The sequence below is a fragment of the Somniosus microcephalus genome, unplaced genomic scaffold (genome assembly GCF_052327205.1).
Source record: "Somniosus microcephalus isolate GS21.2 unplaced genomic scaffold, FLI_Smic_1.0 unresolved_chr8, whole genome shotgun sequence".
Taxonomy (NCBI): domain Eukaryota; kingdom Metazoa; phylum Chordata; class Chondrichthyes; order Squaliformes; family Somniosidae; genus Somniosus; species Somniosus microcephalus.
In genome coordinates, this window is record NW_028225186.1 from 2,711,037 (window position 1) to 2,723,323 (window position 12,287).

The 12,287-nt window shown below is 50.5% G+C and overlaps 1 non-coding gene across 1 annotated transcript; it reads right to left on the reverse strand.

Annotated features, from left to right (window-relative positions):
• Positions 1 to 1,194: 1,194 nt before the first annotated feature.
• Positions 1,195 to 1,275, reverse strand: trnas-cga (transfer RNA serine (anticodon CGA)). The gene has a single exon. It is a non-coding gene; the product is annotated as a tRNA-Ser (tRNA).
• Between the last annotated feature and the right edge of the window lie 11,012 nt (positions 1,276 to 12,287).

Below are 12,287 nucleotides of genomic sequence, written 5' to 3' on the forward strand. Positions count from 1 at the left end.
CATGAGGTTGGCACCTCATTTTAGATACGCCTGGTGCTGCTCCTGAAATGCTCTTCTTCACTCCTCATTGAACCAGGGTTGGTCCCCTGTCTTGATGCTAATGGTAGGGTGAGGGATATGCCGGTCCATAAGGGTACCGATTGTGGTGGAATACAATTCCAAAACTGAGGCCCCCTCTGCCCATTCGGGTGGACATAAAAGATCCCATGGCACTATTGGAAGAAGAGCAGGGGGTGGTGAGCTTTACCCCGCTGTCCTGTCGCCAAAATTTATCCTCAAATCAACATCACTAAAACAGGTTATCCTCGATTATCACATTGTTGGAGCTTACTGTGCACAAATTGGCTGCTGCTGTTTTTCCTACATTACAACAGTGACTACAACTTCATTGGCTGTAAAGTGCTTTGAGACGTCCTGAGGTGAAAGGCACTGTTGAAATCAGAGTCTTTCTTTTACAGCCTTCGAAGTCAACTGACAAAAACCAAAAATCAACATAAATTGAATTTAACAGCAAATTGTGTGAAGTCAGGCCGGTTAGCTCAGTAGGTTAGAACGTATTGCTAATCCCGCCAAGGTCGCGGGCTCGGTCCCGGTGCGGGCCATTTACTTTTTGATGGTGTGGGTAGTTTCTTAATTTTGCGATTTGCTGAAAAGATTGGAGCTGCAATACTTTGAAGCAAAGCTTCAAAACCTTAGTTCTGCCGAGAGCTCAAGGAACTGGAAGGTTGACCCTGTATTTCTCTGTCCACAGATGTCATCTGATCTGCAAGCTACTGCTAGTGCCCGCGTGGCCGAATGGATAAGGCATCTGACTTTGCTACTAATCCTTGAGGTTATCAGAAAATTGCAGGTTTGAGTCCTGTCGTAGTCTTATTACACACTTTTTAATTTGTGTTCAGTTTTATAAAACCAAACCGTGTTCCCACTTAGTAGCTGAAGGTGAATCCCTACCAAACGCTGCAGGGCTCTTTATTAATTGGTTTTTTGCTGCTGCTTTGCCTGTGTATTGCTCACTAGTTCCCAACAAATCCACAATATCTAACTAATGCCGATAATTTATTAATGTTTCAATTGGAACAACAGCTTTGGGTTAATCAGTGTAATAAAGTGCAGTGGAGGGAATTCTGATCAATTTCGGGGCCAGTGATCGCCACAGGGAGCAGATGAAATAAAATAAAGAATCTGCATCAAAGTCGCTGCGAGCAGCTTCGAACCTGTGCGGGGAAACCCCATTGGATTTCGAGTCCAATGCCTTAACCACTCGGCCATCGCAGCTGCACATTAGCTGTATGAAAATACTTCCTACTGTGAGTGAGTCAGGAAATAGTTCAGAGAAGACAGGTCACAACAACTCACCGATAAATCCATCAGGGAATTCAGGATTAACTTCTTTGCCCAAAGAGCGCTGAGAATGCAATAGTTCAGGCGAATACTGCAGATGCGTTTAAGAGGAAGGGAGAAAGGAATAGAAGGATATGCTGATAGGACTTTTTTAAATTCGTTTATGGGATGCTTGTGCGCTGTCAAGACCAGCATTAAATTCCCATCCCTAATTGCCCCTTCAGAAGGTTGTGGTGAGCCGCCTTCTTGAACCGCTGCAGTCCGTGTGGTGAAGGTGCTCCCACAGTGCTGTTAGGGAGGGAGTTCCAGGATTTTGACCCAGCGACGATGAAGGATCGGCCGAAATACTTCTAAATCAGGATGGTGTGTGACTTGCAGGGGAACTTGGAGGTGGTGGTGTTCCAATGCGCCTGCTGCCCTTGTCCTTCTAGGTGGAAGAGGTTGCGTGTTTCGCAGGTGCTGCCGAAGAAGCCTTGGTGAGTTGCTGCAGTGCATCTTGTAGATGGTACGCACTGCAGCCACGGTGCGCCGGTGGTGGAGGGAGTGAATGGTTAAGGTGGTGGATGGGGTGCCAATCAAGTGGGCTGCATTGTCCTAGATGGTGTCGAACTTCTTGAGTGTTGTTGGAGCTGCACTCATCCAGGCAAGTGGAGAGTATTCCATCACACTCCTTACTTGTGCCTTGTAGATGGTAGAAAGGCTTTGGGGAGTCAGGAGGTGAGACACCCGACGCAGAATGCCTAACCTCTGACCTGCTCCTGTTGTCACAGTATTTATGGTCAATGGTAACCCCCAGGATGTCGATGGTCAGCTCTTTTGTTCATGTTGGACCAAGGTTTAAGGAAGTCGGGAGTCGAGTGCTCTTGGCAGAACCCAAACCAGGCATCAATGAGCAGGTTATTGGTCAGTAAGTGCCACTTTACAGCACTGTGGATGACACCTTCCATCACTTTGCTGATGATTGAGAGTAGAGAGTAGACTGATGTGGTGGTAATTGGCTGGATTGGATTTGTCCTGCTTTTTGTGGACAGGACATACCTGGGCAGTCTTCCACATTGTTGGATAGATGCCAGTGTTGTAGCTGTACTAGAACAGCTTGGCTGGAGCACAAGTCTTCAGAATGATAGCCGGGGTGTTGTCAGGGCCCAGAGCCATTGCTGTATCCAGTGTGCTCAGCCTTTTCTTGATATCACGTGGAGTGAATCGAATTGGCTGAACACTGGCTTCTGTGATGGTGGGGACCTCAGGAGGAGGCTGATATGGATCAGGCCTGGTGGTCCGTCCAGTTACATTTTTATTATTTTGTTTCGTAGCGGTTTGTTACAACTGAGTGGCTTGCTAGGCCATTTCAGAGGGCAGTTAAGAGTCAACCACATTGCTATGGGACTGGAGTCACACAAAGGCCAGACCAGGTAAGGACGCAGATTTCCTTCCCTGAAAGACATTAGTGAACCAGATGGGTTTTTACGACAATTCGATAGTTTCATGGTTACCATTACTGATTCTAGTTTTTTCGGGGGGTGAGGAGAAATAGAGAAGGAGGAGCATCGTGTGGAGACCAGTTCGTGCAAATGGACTGTTTCTGTGGGGCAGACTTTATAATATTATGTAACATCCGCTTTAATCAGATACAGAATGATCCGGGACTGACAGCACATCCCTTTTAAACAGACACAGAATGACCAGGGACTGACAGAACATCCCTTATAAACAGACACGGAATGAGCCGGGACTGACAGAACATCCCTTTTAAACAGACACAGAATGACTCGGGACGGACAGCACATCCCTTTTAAACAGACACAGAATGATCCGGGACTGACAGCATGTCCCTTTTAAACAGACACAGAATAATCCGGGACTGACAGCATGTCCCTTTTAAACAGACACAGAATAATCCGCGACTGACAGCATGTCCCTTTTAAACAGACACAGAGTGATCCGGGACTGACAGCATGTCCCTTTTAAACAGACACAGAATAATCCGGGACTGAAAGTAGATCCCTTTTAAACAGACATGGAATGCTGCCTGACCTGCAGAGTGTTTCCAGCATTTCATCTGTTTATATTTCAGATTTCCAGCATCAACACTATTTTGCTTTTGTAATGCACTTTTATGTAATTGGCTCTGTGGCGCAATGGATAGCGGATTGGACTTCTAGTTGTATGATAGATTAAGACATTCAAAGGTTGTGGGTTTAAGTCCCACCAGAGTCATATTTTGGATCAGGGTTTGGTGTTTCCTTCACCGAAGATACATTTTGCAGTAAATCGCTAATTCAGAGAAGGGAATCTGCTGCCCCGACACTTTCCCTCTGAGTCCTCTCAAACCCTGACTCTGTTACACAGGAGCAGCAGGAGGCCATTCCGTTCCATGGCCGTTTTACATCGGAACAGGAGGAGGTCATTCAGTCCCATGGCCGATTTACATAGGAACAGGAGGAGGCCATTCAGTCCCATGACCCTTTTACATAGGAACAGGAGAATGCCATTCAGTCCCATGACCCTTTTACACAGGAACAGGAGGAGGCCATTCAGCCCCTCGAACCTGTTACACAGGGACAAGAGGAAGCTTTTAACGCCTCGAGCCTGTTGCATTGGACAGGAGGAAGCCGTTTAGCGATACAAGATCTGTACAAGAACAGTACAACTCCATTCAGCCCCTCGAACCTGTTACATAGGATGAAGAGGAGGCAAATCAGACCAATGATCCAGTTATAAAGGAACAGGAGGAGGCAATTCAGACCCACAAGTCTGTTTCACAGGAACAGCAGGAGGCCATTCAGCCCCTCAAACCTGCCACACATGAACAGGAGGAGTTCATTCAGTCCCTCAAGCCTGCTACACAGGAACAGGAGGAGGCAATTCAGACACACGAGTCTGTTATACAGGAACAGGAGGAGGCCATTCAGCCCCTCAAGCCTGTTATACATGAACAGGATGAGGCCATTCAGCCCCTCGAGCCTGTTATACATGCACAGGAGGATGCCATTCAGCCCCTCGAGCCTGTTACACGGTAACAGAAGGAGGCCATTCAGCCCCTCAAGCCTGTTACACACGAACAAGCGGAGACAATTCAGACACACGAGCCTGTTATACAGGAACAGGAGGAGGCTATTCAGCCTGTCGAGCGTGTTATACAGGAAAAGGAGGAAGCCACTCAGCCCCTCAAGCCTGTTAGACAGGAACAGGAGGAGGCCATTCAGCCCCTCGAGCCGGTTACTCAGGAATAGAAGGAGGCCATTCAGCTCCGCAAGCCCGTTATACATGAAAAAAAGGTGGCCATTCAGCCCGTCGAGCCTGTTATACATGCACAGGAGGATGCCATTCAGCCCCTTGAGCCTGTTACACAGGAACAGGAGGAGGCCATTCAGCCCCTTGAGTCTGTTATACAGGAACAGGAGGAGGCCATTCAGCCCTTCGAGTCTGTTATAAAGGAACAGGAGGAGGACAATCAGCTTATCGGGTATGTTACACATAAACAGGAACAGGCCATTCAGCCCATCGAGCCTATCAAACAGGAACAGGAGGAGGCCATTCAGCCCCTCGAGCCTGTTATGCAGGAACAGGAGGAGGCTATTCAGTCTGTTAAGCCTGTTATGCAGGAAAAGGAGGGAAGCCATTCAGCCCCTCAAGCCTGTTACACAGGAACATCATGGGCAAGGAAACCTCCTGCTGATTACCACCTACCACCCTCCCTCAGCTGATGAATCAGTACTCCTCCATGATTAAAGCAACTACTAGCATGCACACATCTATAAACTTAACTCTATAGAAATGGGGAACAAATGGCACATCGTGAAACGGGCAACACATTACAATTACCCTTACCCCCCTCCCCTAAACCTAACTAAGTTTCGGTTTGAGAGACTCGGGATCATGCTCACCACTTTAAGAATTGCGAGAAAAGCTTTGCAGCCTTTCAACACAGCTTTCCGTCGTAACATGGGTTTGGAAGCTTCTGGCGCAACTTGTTTTCCTCTTGGTTCTCCTACGAGGAGGCAGCCAATACAGCCTTGGTGAGCGCTCGCCACGGATGGATCCATTACCGATGTGATGTTGAAGAACTGGAGTACCCGGGCCCTGAGTGTCTTCTTCTCCGGCCTAGGTCGTCGATTATCTCCCGACAAAAGTACCCGGGCCTCCCTCGTCGTCTTCCCGTCGTGGCCGAGCCTTGCCTGGCCGAGCTGGCTTCCAAGCCGAATTCTTCTCGTCGTCTTCTTGTCATGGCCGGGCCTTGCCTGGCCGAACCTCCCAAAGTCGCGAAACACATGGCTGAACACCCCGCTGGACACCGTTTACCGAACCACGAAACAAACACGTTCCGTACCGAAGCAGAAGAGTCGAAGCAGAAGAGTCGAAGCCCTGATGTACTTTACTCAATCCACAGTTATACTTTTTGGAACATTCTGATCTCCCGCCAAATCATAGTCCTGTCTTTGTAATAATTTTGGCGGGCAGAACTCTCTGCAGGGGTGTTTTTTCTTCATAACGGGAGTCGGTGATAGCTTAACTGGCCTTCCTGGGCCGATAATGTCTTTGCATTGTTACCGTAACTTGGTTTGTATATTGATCGGTATGGAGATTGCCCTGGATGGCTGTTAAACGGCTTCTCTTTGTACAGTGTAATGGGTTAAAGCGTTCGTTCAATTTTCTGCCCATTTCTTGATGGGTCTCATCCTGCCACCCAAATCTGTCCTGTACTTATAGTTCAATCAATATGTATGCTCAGTTCCATGAGTTTCAGCTTCCCGAAATTGGTTTTCGCGGGCTTTTAATGTCCTCAATCCACAAGCCTGTCTGGCTTGCAGTAACAGAAATTCAAATGGTCCCAGAAGCTGGTCACGAGGTCCGGCGGCCATTTTGTGTGCCCTTTTATCCAAAGTTTCTCTGTATAAGCTTCTTTTGGTCAGTAAAGCTGTTTCATTAACCCTATTTTCGTACGTGATTATTTAATGAAAATTTCGCGAATCTTACAGTCCCTCCTGTGATACTGATAGCTTGCTTAAAGTATCAATAACCCTTGGTGAGCAAATTGTCCCTGATTCCCCACATCCAAACATTCCTGGTAATTAACTATCCATGACCCCCATGACACATGCAGTTCCCATTTCAGAAAAATTACATTGTGTACAGTTGGACAACCATAGGCAGTACTACCTCAAACTATAACACTTTCATCTTTCAGATGTGAAGGGGCCAATACCCCTTACACCATCTGCATACATATTTTGTTAATCAAAAATAGAAAACCGATCAACCGTTATAACACAACAGTATTCATACACTTAAATCATATAGTAACCAAAACCAAGAGTGGAGGGTCGCTTTATCATTTCATACATAGCAGCCTAAGCGGGGGTCTCTTCACCCACTTGTACATAACGCTCTCTCCATTCTCCTGTGTTCTCGTGCCTCTGGAGGCGTTTGCCTCTCTTGCAATGGACGAACAGTAAATATATTACAATCAAAAGCTGACACACTACTAGGATGTGGGATGCTATTCTAATCCAGGGCGGGATCTCTATATGAGTGAACAGGTCCCACAATGGTGGGGTGACTATGTCTAATATGTCTTCCCCTATCTCCAATGTCTGATGCTCCAGTGTGTAAAAACGCTTCTGTGAGACTGTTACAGCTTTTAAAATCTTGGTGAGGTATTCGGGGAGAGGGCAAATGTCATAACCAAAATGCGCAACGAATCACTGAAAATCCATGAAATTCTCTTTTACTGTGTGGTGAACAGTGGAAGGTACAGGAATGGGGACAATTCGCTGTTGTGCCACTTGAACTTCAGCCCTGGGTTTGAAACAGAAACTGCTGTCACTGACCGGACACCACCCGTGCTGTACGTGGTGGTAGTGAGGCGCTGCAGTGGTAACACAGTATGTTCCACCTCCAATATATGCCACCTGCAGGGGCACATGTTCTTTTCCCATTGCCTCCATGGTGCAATTTACCGGCTTCGCGCTAGCGGCTCTGAACCCGCACTGTGGTTTTGAAAAGGCATTCAAGTGCTGGGGACACAGGATGATGTGTGCTCCCCGGCTTCGACACCCCGAGAGGTCAGTGCCTATCATCGTACGCTCCCATCTGATGACATAAGGCGGGACCACTGTGTAACGAACGTGCGCACCCCCCTGGATCACTCCAGTGTTCTCCACCCTGTATACCGGGGCGGGTTTTGCTGTGGGACCCAACACCGGCATCCTCACCACTATTCCCATGATAGTGTGATTCGAGCGTTCACAGTCCACTGGGACTGGGTACGCCTCTGCAGCTTGTCTTAGCTGGCACGGACTTAATGCATTCTCAAAAGGGTGGAGCACTTGCAAGTGCTTTTTGCTGATCCAGGACGGGACCAAACCTTGTTTTAAAGTCTTCCAGGTTACTGCGGCCCTCGCCCAGTAACCACGCCCCGTATAGCACACAAGCCTCGTTCTGTGCAGCCTGATCGGACGCATTCCGATCCTCCCTAATGAGTGCCTTTACCGTTCTAGCGTGTTTCTCCAGCTCAGCGATTATTTCTTTTAAGTGTAGTGTTATGGCCTGGTCCTCATGTAGCTCAGAAACCACTGCCTTATTTTCGTTTGTCAGTATGTTCCTTAACTGGGCCTTTAGACCATTAATCTGTGTCTGCAGCTCCACGTTGTCCAGAGCGTTGACAACAGATGTCCCGGTACTAAAAGCAGTGAAGATTTCATTTACAGTACCCCTTCTTTGCCTCCCTACCCGATCCAAAACTTCCTCTGGTGTGGTGTACAATTCGGCTTTGTCGATATCGGCAAAGTCAAACTCATAAAATTGTCTGAACATCCTGGTTAACAGGACCTGGTACAATTGCTCCGTTTCCTTGGGACAACACTCCGGCAATCGTACCTCAGTGAGGTTTAAAATCACTGAGGCCACAGCGTAGTGTACCCCTTGGTACAGCATCTGACCGGTGGGTACAAATACTAAACCGTTCCCGGGTCCCTTTGTGGTGGTGGGGCACCCTTCCTTCTGGGCTTGTGCTACCGGAATCGTGGGCAGGGGTCTGCGTGGGCGGGTGATGAGTTCAGTGGCATTTACCGGAATTGGGGAGAATGGGACTCCGCATGCCTGGATGCTGACGTCCCACCTCATCCCTTTCCCGGCATCCTGCCACTGCCTCTGGAAAAAGATGGATATGCCTTTGGGGCAAACGTGCTTCGAACCCCACAGGCAGACATATATCCCTTCATCTGGTTCCCACCATTTGTCCCAACACACACATAATTGTCCGTGAGTCCCCGTAATTGCCGATGGGTATTGTTACCCAGTCGCTCCCACTCCATTGTAGAGTTCTTCATATTCTTTCCCAGCTTTCGAAGCCACCACCATCTACTTAGAAGTACGTTCCCATTACACACCAAACAGATCCTCTTTCCCACGGTAACACTGACTCTGGGTGCAATGATCCTCACCCGAGGGCATAGTAACGAAGTATCTTGGTAGGCAAACCCGGATTTGCTGGGGTACTCTGTAGAATTCGACCCCAGCCATCCTGGCCATCTCCCTTGGTGGAAGTCGGTGGCGGTTTCTTCAACCTCTTGCTTCCCCATCCCATTTGTCGCGATGGGGGCTGTGTCCCCGGAGCATCCGAACACGACGGCGGCCTCGGTAGGCTAGCCCACACCCGATCGCCGTGAGCACCATGAGAATCCTCTCCATTGTATTCCTGGTTTCTGTAACCGATAAGATGATGTAGCCAGGCTCCCAATAGGCGCTGGCCTAAATAAACGGACGCTCGGGTCCCTTGATCCCGCTTCCAAACAAACACACATACTGGGCATACTTCGAAAACTACCTTTTAAAACATCCCCATCATCTTAAGCTTTACATGCCTTAAACTAACATTAAAATTACTTAACTTAACTTATCATTACCTAAGCTTAACATACCTAAACTTATGTACAGCGCTGCCCTCCTTCGGGCGGCCTACCTAATTCCTGTGAGGGCTGCAGCATGCCGCTCCCTGTGGCGGGGCTGCACTGACCTTCGGCTTTGATCCCCTGCAGCCTGTCGCTGCTGAACGGGAATCTTGTCTTTCCTGGGCTACCCTGGATCGATGTTGGGGGAAGTAAGGAGGATCTGGCCAAGACTTTCTGGGGTGAGGCATCCAAGCCGACCTACGAGGGGGCACCTTGGGCGAGGCTCCCAGGGCTAACGGACCAGGGATTGGGACCTTCACCGTCGCAGCCTATGGTCCCACCACAGCTGCCGGCTCCGGCTCCCTTCCCTCAGACTCCGCCCACCTGGGGCTGGGATCCGTGGCATCCGACTCCACCCCACCTGTCCCCACAGGTGGTGGGTCTCCGCCCCCAATCCCTACCTCCCCTATTCTCGAGTCGGGGGCGGGACCTTCGTCCTCCGACTCCTCCTCCTCCGTGATCGGGTCAGGGGCAGGGTCGAGCTGTTCGGGCTCTCCCTCGTCTGAATCCCAAACTAACGGGGAGACCTCCCACTCCGATGGGATGACTCCTCCCCTCACGCAGGCTTCAGTGTGGTCTGTGACCCTGTCTCAGGCTGAGGATTTCTGTCCTCAGACCTGGCCCCTGTTGTTGGCCCTTGTGCACCCGGCTTAAACAGTTTACACTGGTTAATGTGAAACCATTTAGTACGTTGGGGCACCTTCACTGCGAACACCATGGGGCTGGCCTTGTCTACAATGCTGTAGGGCCCCATGTACAGTGGTTCTAGACTCCCTACTCGGGCATAGTTCCTAACCATGACCTGGTCTCCGACTTCCCACTCTTGCTACTTACAGAGTTCCAGCAACAGTCGATTGCGCTGATGCTGTCTCCACATGTTCCTAGCCGCTTGCTCATAAACCTGTTTCAGGCGCTCCAAAAGGGTTTGGACGAACTTGTCCCGATTCACCTCTTGGAGCTGGCCCTCAGTGAGCAGCGGGGCTAGTACATGGGTGGGTGTTCGCATGATCCTCCCAGTCATTAACTCGTGCGGGGAGTGCCCCGTACTTTGGGACTGGCTGGGCCGGATCCCCACGAGGACTAGAGGCAGGATCTCCGCCCACTTCTGGGGCGAGCCCATTGCCTCTTTCCTCAGCTTTTACTTGAGGGTCCGGTTCATGTTTTCAACAATCCCGGAAGACTGGGAATTGTGCGCTATGTGCCACTTCCCTTCAATGCCCAAGAGCTTGAGGGTGTTCTGCATCACTTGGCCGGTGAAATAACTCCCTCGGTCGGACTCAACAAACCGGGGGAGCCCCCACCGTGAGTACACTTCCCGGACCAAGATCTTGGCAGTACCCAGCAGCGTAGCTGTTCTACACGGGAAGGCTTCTACCCACTTGGTAAACACATCCACCAGGACAAGGCAGTACTGATAGCCTCCCTGGGCGGTGGGCAGGGGCCCTATGTAGTCGACCTGTATCGACTGCCATGGTCCCTCTACCCTCCTGATGAGCCCCATGGGCACCTTCCTTTTCTGATGGTCTGGGTTGTTTGCAGCGCATACAAGACAGCTTGCACAGAACTCGCGGACATCGTCTCGAAGTCCCGGCCGCCATCCCGCCTGCTCTACCCGTTGCCAGGTAACCTCAGGCCCGGGGTGTCCTGCCCCTGGACCCTCATTTGCCAGTTGAAGGAATTCCCTCCAGTGCTGCTGCGGCACAACCCACTGTTCCTCCCGGAACAACATGCCTTCCTTGACGGAGAGGGCTGTCGTACTGTACGGACCTTCTACATGCTTGCCCTCAGCAATAGCATTGAGGACTGTTTTCAGGGCGGGACCCAGGGTTTGGACGGTCTTTAGGTCTAGGGGCGGTGTTACCCCTGTGTTCCCTGGAGTCTCCTCCCTGCCTCGGATCGCTGCCACGCGTCCGGGTCCATAGGGGTCCCAGAAAATGCCATTTTGGGCACCCTCCCTGTCTCGCGCATCCGCCTGCGAGTTACCCTGACTGCGGGGTTCTGTGGTGGAATGAGCCTTCACCTTGTGGATGAACACCTGCCCTTCCTCCCCCACTGCTGCCAGGATCTTTTCCAGCAAGGGCTTAACTGTAAAAGGTCGTCCGTCCACAGAGGTATATCCACGACGAGACCAAATGGCCAGGTATTCCGTACACGAATTGCATGTGAACATGCTGTCCAAGCAAATCGTGTATGGGGTTGGGAAGATCTCGGGGTGGGTAACCACGTACACCACCGCGGACAGTTCAGCCTGCTGTGCGCTCATAGTGCTGGGGAGCCTAATCGCTAGGGCAATGTTTGCCGCGGGGTCATAAACTCCACACCCTGTGAGTCGGTCGCCAGCAGATACTGTGCTGGAACCGTCTATGTAGATCTCGCAGCCTGTGGAGTGTATCCCAGCCCGTAAACCTATGTTGATCTCCAATACCCCTTCGACAGAACACCGATGGGCTGTTCCGGGATATACCATGTTGACCGCGAGCTTCGGCTCGCAAAGACCTTTAACCTTGAGATCCATCTGGGAAAGGAGGAGGGTCCAGCGTGCAATCCGAGCGCTGCTTACGGTCCCATCCTTAATCCTTCCATCAAGAAGCATCTTTGTTAGTATGTGATGGGTGAGGAACGTGATGGGAGAGTTTCCTGTGAAGATCGCTGATCTGTTCACAGCCCAATGCGTGGCCAGGAGGTGCCATTCGCAATTGGAAAAGCTCCTCTCCACATCCGTAAGCACCCTGGAGGAGTAGACCACCGGCCTCAGCTTGCCGTGTCGCTCCTGGAGCAGCACGGCGCTCAGGCTGTCTCCACTGGCGGCTACTTCCAGGAAATACTCCTCCCCCCATCTATGGCACCTAGGGCTGGCGCAGTCTGCAGGTCCCTTTTCAACTTCTCGAATGCTGCCTGACAACCCTCGTCCCAAGACCACTCGACTCCCTTGTGTAAGAGTTGGAGTAGCGGGGCTGCTGTGGCTGCATAGTCCTCGATGAAGTCTCTGCAGTA